Source organism: Zingiber officinale, chromosome 4B, assembly GCF_018446385.1.
Source record: "Zingiber officinale cultivar Zhangliang chromosome 4B, Zo_v1.1, whole genome shotgun sequence".
In the NCBI taxonomy this organism is placed as follows: Eukaryota; Viridiplantae; Streptophyta; class Magnoliopsida; order Zingiberales; family Zingiberaceae; genus Zingiber; species Zingiber officinale.
In genome coordinates, this window is record NC_055993.1 from 111,672,919 (window position 1) to 111,681,278 (window position 8,360).

The 8,360-nt window shown below is 47.2% G+C and overlaps 1 long non-coding RNA gene across 1 annotated transcript; it reads left to right on the forward strand.

Annotated features, from left to right (window-relative positions):
• The first annotated feature begins 1,639 nt into the window (after window positions 1-1,639).
• LOC121977849 lies at window positions 1,640-2,693 on the forward strand. Its single transcript, XR_006111060.1, has 3 exons — window positions 1,640-1,960; window positions 2,073-2,257; window positions 2,637-2,693. It is a non-coding gene; the product is annotated as an uncharacterized LOC121977849 (long non-coding RNA).
• Window positions 2,694-8,360: the final 5,667 nt, after the last annotated feature.

The following is an 8,360-nucleotide window of genomic DNA, read 5'->3' on the forward strand; positions in this document are numbered from 1 at the left end:
GCGGTCACCCGAGAGGATGCACAGCGGGCCGACGGATCCGTTTTCCGCGGTACGATTTTACTTTATGCATTTTCTGCTGATATGCTAATTGATACAAGTAGTTCACAATCTTTTATATCTTGTGCATTTATGAGAGAGATTAGTAGACTACCTTCTCATAGACCGCGACGACTGACCGTCTCCTTACCATCTGGTGATATCTTGGATGTCACTCAGGAGGTCAGAGGTGGTCCGTTAGATTTGGTAGCATTATACTCACTGTAGATTTGTTAATACTGGAGATGGTCGAGTTCGATATTATCCTGGGTATGGATTGGCTGTCTGCTTATCATGCCACAGTTGATTGCCAGAAGAGGGTGGTTACGTTTCGACCTCCGAACCAACCCTCTTGGGATTTCACTGGCATCAGAGACGATGGGATATCGACCATTTCTGCGATACAGGCGCAGAAACTGCTATCACATGGATGTCAGGGATTTCTATTATCTTTGATTAATACTGACGACAGCAGTAGTTCTCAGCTCTCAGACGTTCCGGTGGTCCGAGAGTATCCAGACGTATTTCCAGACGAGCTTCCAGGTTTGCCTCCTCGAAGGCAAGTGGAGTTCGCCTACAACAACAGCTATCATTCGGCTATCCAGATGGCACCGTTTGAGGCGTTGTATGGTTGGCCTTGTCGGACACCCATCCTCTGGGAAGAGGTTGGGGAGGCTCAGTTGGTAGGGCCTCAGAGAGCTCAGCAGGATGCAGAGCTGGTTCGCACTATCAGACGGAGGATGTCAGAGGCCCAGGACCGTCAGAAGAGTTATGCTGATCAGAGACGGAGACCCCTGGAGTTCTCCATTGGTGATCACGTATTTCTTAGAGTTTCACCCACGAAAGGGGTGAAGAGATTTGGTCTCCGAGGTAAGCTATCTCCTCGATATATTGGACCGTTCCAGATCTTGGAGAGGATTGGAGCAGTAGCTTACCGTCTGGCGCTACCACTATCTCTAGTTGGCATTCATGATGTATTCCATGTATCTATGCTGAGGAGATACGTATCCGATCCGGCACATGTTCTGTCGGATATATCTGTTCCTATTCAGCCTGATGTTACTTACGAGGAGGTTCCGGTGTGGATTCAAGACTGTCCGACTGGTTAAAGTCAGATGGCAGCATCATTCTGACGAGGAGGCTACGTGGGCGCTGGAGGATACGATCCGAGCTCGATACCCCCATCTTTTTACTTGAGGTATGTGGGTTAGAGGTTCTTTTCAGCATTTATACGGTTTGGTTATATTTTAGTGTTTGCTGTTAGTTATAGCGAAATTTGGGGGCCAAATTTTTATTAGTAGGGGAGGATGTGAGATCTCAGAAAATTTAAATAAATAGGGTTATTGCAGAAATAGCCTTATAAAATTTTTCCGGAATTTTTAGAAATTTTCTGGGAATTTTTCGGAGCTCGTACGACGGGTTTTGCGGGGATTAATTTCGGGTACGGATAAAGCCGAGTTGGGATACCCGTTTAAATGAGGAAATGTTTATTTATATAATTCCTTTTTCCTTATTTCCTTTCCCCCAAAACCGCCGATCCCTACTTGCCTTCCCCGATCTCCCCTCTTCCTCTTCCTCTCTCTGTTCTCTCGCGGACGGGCAACGCCGAAGCAAGCCGGGAGCTCTGGTGATCTCCTTCGGCCGGCATCGACGCCTAGTAAGCCCAGATCCAGCCGAAGCCTCCTCCTCCTCGCTCTAATCTTTCTGAAGACTCTCACGGGGACGAACCGACGCCGAGCGTGGACGAGTCGACGCCGACGATCGCCGGTGTAGATCTATCTGCGGAGCTTGCCGGAGATCAATCAAGGAGACAAGGATCATCTTGATTTCCTCTGCTCAACCCTTCCCCGATTTTTCTTCTCGTTTCTGCCGACCCTCTCTCCCCCGATCCGATTGCCGGCTTGAATGCCCTAGGGTTTCGAAGGTAAGCAACTGGTTCCTTCTTTTCCCTCTCTGGTTGCGATCTTGGAGGTTAGGGCTTGTTTCTGTTTTGATCCTTGTTGGAATTGTGATATCTTCTTTCGGTTTTGAGCTAGGAAGGAGAGATCGGATCCAATTACGTGCTGTAACCCACAGATCGGTTCTGGGATGTTTCCTTCCTTGCTGTGATTGAGGTTTCGGTTGAAGTGGGGAAGAATTTCAGCAGAGTTGCTGTGGTTTCTTTGATCCAGCAAGGAAATTCCTCTCATTGTGCTGTCGGCAGAGGCTTCAGATCAGTGAGGTGAGTTCTATTCCCTGTGAGCTACTTAGATGTGGATTATGGTTGTATTAATTGATACGTAAGGTATTGGTTTAGGGTTAAATTGTATTACTATACGAAATAGGTTTATGTGTTGATAGGATCTCCTAATCTAATGGGTGATTAGGGATTAGGTAACTAATCCTAATCGACCATTGGATTTAGTTAAGTTAAGTGTGATTGTTTAGTTGGATATTGGACTGTATCTAATCTAATGGAGAAACCCTAATCAATTGTTAGATTAGTTTAGGAAGGATAATGATGACGTGATTAGGGTTTTACCCTAATTTAGTTTTTAGAATTTTATTTAGCTATTTCATTTAAATTTAGCTAAATAAAATATATATGTTGTTTGACACAGGACTCTGATTCGAGACGGGCGTCTCGACTTCGGATTTGGATTGTACCTTCTATTTGAGGCGGGTACCCTTTGACTTATCTTGTTGATATTGTCTAGTGATATGTGCAGTTTATATATGTTTACTAGTAATTGGTAGATCTTTCTCTTCTCTGGTTATAGTTTATTCTATATCTGTAGGCGATTATTAACGATTGGTAGTTAGCATATTCCCTGGTTTAGTTATTTGATACTTGATACATGTTGCTACGATTAGCATCTATACCTTAGTCTAGCATGTTTTTCTTTCTTGCTATGCTTATCTGTGTTCATAGAGATGCATATCTATAGTGCTCTACTCTACTGGATTAGTTGCTTTACATGTGTGATACATGCTCTTGGATTCATGATACTTACATCATTGTTATATGTGATGTCTTTGGATTTATGTTGTTTATTATCCTTGTTATATATGTGTTTATCTGTTTGGCATCTACACATATGGAGGAGGATTTGTTCAGGTATGTCATATTGTAGCCGCATGCACCATATCGCATGATTGCATGCTGGGCGATTGACGACTCCATTATTGTTGAGCTCGTCGGCCGGCTACATTGACCTGCACACCACGTGACCATTGCATGGGTAGTGGCACAGCACACAGGGTGTGTAGATCTCGGTGGTCGGCGCCGCATGAGGCACCACTCATGGGTAGTGTGATAGGCAGCGTGGTAGCACACCGGGGTCCCTCCCCGTCATTGCGTACCGGGAGATGAGAGCATCGCGCTCCCTCCTATAGTTGAGGTTGGAGGATAGGTGTACTCCGGTGCATCCCGTCCACTCGGTCACTCTTCAGGGGTAGTGACGACAGAGTGCACGGTGTCACAGCCCTACCCACGCGGTCTCACCATTGTGTGTGAGATTCTGACTGGCGTCAGGGGTGACCATGTCATTTGCATCATGTGCACAGATTGCATTAATTATGATTGATGCATTTTGGTGATTGCATATGATTGACATGCATACAGGTTATATGCTTTTGCTCTGACTATCTTTATCTGTGTATGTTTACAGTCAGTTGCACAAGCCTCGCAGGTGAGTACAGTTTATTTCAGTTATGCATTTCTTATTATTCTTGCTATAGACTGTACTTTATGCTATTCTGGTTATTACAGTTTATTCAGCTATGCATATCTGTTAGAGACTGCTGTAGGTCCTATGGTTTAGGAGACTGTACCTTAGGATATTACTGGTAGTTATATGTTGCTGTACATATCTATTGGATTACCTGCTGAGTTCTTTGAACTCACCCCGTTGTTACTATTTTTCAGGTTGAGGCCATCGGGAGATATTCCAGTCGCTAGCCCCATTAGCGCGAGGATTTTCTTTGTCGGATTTATTCTGCTTTTGCGTCTTATATACTTGTACTGTGGGTTTGTATTGTGGACTTTATGTCGAACCTTTGGGTTTGCTGCTTTTGTTTTCCGCTGCAGATTTTCACACTACTTCGTGGATTTGTTTTCTTCGTTGTAGTGGAGTATGATGTGTACGTATATCTTTGTTGGTTTTATATCGTTCTTCCTTATTAAACTGCGTGGATTGAGCATATATTATATCTGTGTGAAATATTGATATAAACTGCGTGGTTTGTTTCTTATTTGTATTGTATTGTTCCGGCCGAGTGTGGCCGAGGTATAGATATATGTATACTGAGATTCATATTGTCCGCCGTACAGGGGAGATGCTGTCGAAATTTCTTCGGACAGGGACTACCTGGGGCGTGACAATTTATTTGGTATCAGAGCTAGGTTCACGATACCTGCTCTTCGTTTTGGATTTTCGAGGTTTATCTGATACCAATTTATTTGGTATCAGAGCAAAGTTTTGCGATACCTACTTGTCGGGTTTCGGATTTACGAGGCTTACTTTCGTAAGCATTTCTCGGTATTTCGGATTGTACGGATTTTCGTCGATTTTATCGTTTCGGAATTTCGAGGTATTTTGACGCGGTTTTATTGGTTCTATTTGGGGCTAAGCAGCGACAGGATATCTCCAGACGGCAAATAGGTACATTAGGAAAAATTTCAGTTCTTATACCTGTAGTGATATCTGGGTAACATTTCTTTACAGATATGCCACCTACACGTGTACCGGCACCGAGACGTGGGCGGCCACGTAAGAGGCCGTTAGATTCTCCTGAGACAGAGTCTTCAGAGAGGTCTGCTAGAGCCGAGCCTGTCCGCCAGGGGCAGACTCCTCAGGTCATTGTGGGTACGTCTGCGTATCAGATCCCGATAGTTCCGACGTCAGAGGTACCTACCTCGACTGTACCACCAGTGGTACCACCGTCGGCATATTCAGCACCTCCCCCATCAGCTGTACCCGCAGAGTACCCGACACCCTCTCTAGCGGTGCCTGCTACCACGTACTCGGCACCGCAGACACATGTACCGATTACTACATATTCGGCACCAGTACCGGCAGCACCGGCTGTTTCTTACCCGGTACCACCCACCGTACCTTCAGTGGCCCCTACATATGTCTACTCAGTAGTTCCGCCATCAGTACTACCTATAGGAGCAGTTCCAGTGGTTCTGCCCAGTGCTGCAGCGATGCCCACTGACATAGTTACAGCACGTGCACGGATCCCAGCCTTAGCAGAGTCGGCGAAGAGCCGATTCACATTATTCCGCGGGGAGACTGATCCGAGCATAGCTCAGTCCTGGATTGAGACTATGGAGCGGACATTCTTTTACATGGCCTGCTCCGAGTGGGAGAAGGCCGAGCTGGCTGCTTACCACCTGCGAGATGGGGCAGAGATCTGGTGGGACACACAGCGCTCCATTATAGGCGACCAGCATATTACCTGGACGAGATTTAGGGAGGCATTCGAGAGTCAGTATTTTCCCCGAGCATATCAGATGACTCTTCGGCAGGATTTTCTTAGTCTGCGGCAGAATAACCGCTCAGTGATGGAGTATAATGCTGAATTTAATCGGTTGGTCGATGACAGATCTCGTATGCTTCAGTTTGTCCAGGGACTGGACGGGCATCTTCAGCTGAAGATGTCTGGTTTTAGTACGTCATCATACACCGAGACACTGGATAGAGCTCTCATGATTGAGTCTACTCATCAGAGAGTGAATGCAGACAAGAAGAGGAAGCAGACTGATCGGACTGCGGGACAGATTCAGCAGCCACAGACTACTAGACAGCAGCAGAGCAGTCGCACTCAGACGGATCAGAGTACTTCTGGGTCATCTGGCCGACACCAGAAGTCAGGACGATCAGGACGTTCCCGGTCTGCTCAGCAGAACCGGAAACAGTCCACTAGTGACTCTTTTTGCACCAGATGCGGATCCCGAGATCACATCACCTCTGCGTGCTCCTTGGGACAGTCAGTTTGCTATCATTGCAAACTGCCCGGACACATAAGACGAGACTGTACGCTGAAGTCTCAACAGGTAGCCTCCGGGAGTTCTGTTTCGGGAGGACAGGCTGATCAGTCCGCTACTCAGCGAGGGGGGCCGAAAGGCCAATCTTCGCATCGCCAGCAGAGGACAGCCCCCCCTGCGGCAGCTGCATATGGCATGTACGGTCAGGAGCATTCCAGTATTCCGATGGAGTCCCAGGGTTCTATTTCTAGACCTCAGTATCTGATTCAGCCATCGACGCAGTATCAGTTACAGCCCCAGCCACCAGTTCAGTACATACTGCAGCCCATAGCCCCAGCTCTGACTCAGTATCCAGTACCGACTCAGTGGCAGGCTCAGACTCCGGCACAGCAGCCTTTGGTAGTGCTACCGCCTCTACCACCGTCAGATACTGGACGAGTTCACGCGGTCACCCGAGAGGATGCACAGCGGGCCGACGGATCCGTTTTCCGCGGTACGATTTTACTTTATGCATTTTCTGCTGATATGCTAATTGATACAAGTAGTTCACAATCTTTTATATCTTGTGCATTTATGAGAGAGATTAGTAGACTACCTTCTCATAGACCGCGACGACTGACCGTCTCCTTACCATCTGGTGATATCTTGGATGTCACTCAGGAGGTCAGAGGTGGTCCGTTAGATTTTGGTAGCATTATACTCACTGTAGATTTGTTAATACTGGAGATGGTCGAGTTCGATATTATCCTGGGTATGGATTGGCTGTCTGCTTATCATGCCACAGTTGATTGCCAGAAGAGGGTGGTTACGTTTCGACCTCCGAACCAACCCTCTTGGGATTTCACTGGCATCAGAGACGATGGGATATCGACCATTTCTGCGATACAGGCGCAGAAACTGCTATCACATGGATGTCAGGGATTTCTATTATCTTTGATTAATACTGACGACAGCAGTAGTTCTCAGCTCTCAGACGTTCCGGTGGTCCGAGAGTATCCAGACGTATTTCCAGACGAGCTTCCAGGTTTGCCTCCTCGAAGGCAAGTGGAGTTCGCCTACAACAACAGCTATCATTCGGCTATCCAGATGGCACCGTTTGAGGCGTTGTATGGTTGGCCTTGTCGGACACCCATCCTCTGGGAAGAGGTTGGGGAGGCTCAGTTGGTAGGGCCTCAGAGAGCTCAGCAGGATGCAGAGCTGGTTCGCACTATCAGACGGAGGATGTCAGAGGCCCAGGACCGTCAGAAGAGTTATGCTGATCAGAGACGGAGACCCCTGGAGTTCTCCATTGGTGATCACGTATTTCTTAGAGTTTCACCCACGAAAGGGGTGAAGAGATTTGGTCTCCGAGGTAAGCTATCTCCTCGATATATTGGACCGTTCCAGATCTTGGAGAGGATTGGAGCAGTAGCTTACCGTCTGGCGCTACCACTATCTCTAGTTGGCATTCATGATGTATTCCATGTATCTATGCTGAGGAGATACGTATCCGATCCGGCACATGTTCTGTCGGATATATCTGTTCCTATTCAGCCTGATGTTACTTACGAGGAGGTTCCGGTACGGATTCTGGACCGTAGAGAGCGTCAGCTGCGGAACAAGACTGTCCGACTGGTTAAAGTCAGATGGCAGCATCATTCTGACGAGGAGGCTACGTGGGCGCTGGAGGATACGATCCGAGCTCGATACCCCCATCTTTTTACTTGAGGTATGTGGGTTAGAGGTTCTTTTCAGCATTTATACGGTTTGGTTATATTTTAGTGTTTGCTGTTAGTTATAGCGAAATTTGGGGGCCAAATTTTTATTAGTAGGGGAGGATGTGAGATCTCAGAAAATTTAAATAAATAGGGTTATTGCAGAAATAGCCTTATAAAATTTTTCCGGAATTTTTAGAAATTTTCTGGGAATTTTTCGGAGCTCGTACGACGGGTTTTGCGGGGATTAATTTCGGGTACGGATAAAGCCGAGTTGGGATACCCGTTTAAATGAGGAAATGTTTATTTATATAATTCCTTTTTCCTTATTTCCTTTCCCCCAAAACCGCCGATCCCTACTTGCCTTCCCCGATCTCCCCTCTTCCTCTTCCTCTCTCTGTTCTCTCGCGGACGGGCGACGCCGAAGCAAGCCGAGAGCTCCGGTGATCTCCTTCGGCCGGCATCGACGCCTAGTAAGCCCAGATCCAGCCGAAGCCTCCTCCTCCTCGCTCTAATCTTTCTGAAGACTCTCACGGGGACGAACCGACGCCGAGCGTGGACGAGTCGACGCCGACGATCGCCGGTGTAGATCTATCTGCGGAGCTTGCCGGAGATCAATCAAGGAGACAAGGATCATCTTGATTTCCTCTGCTCAACCC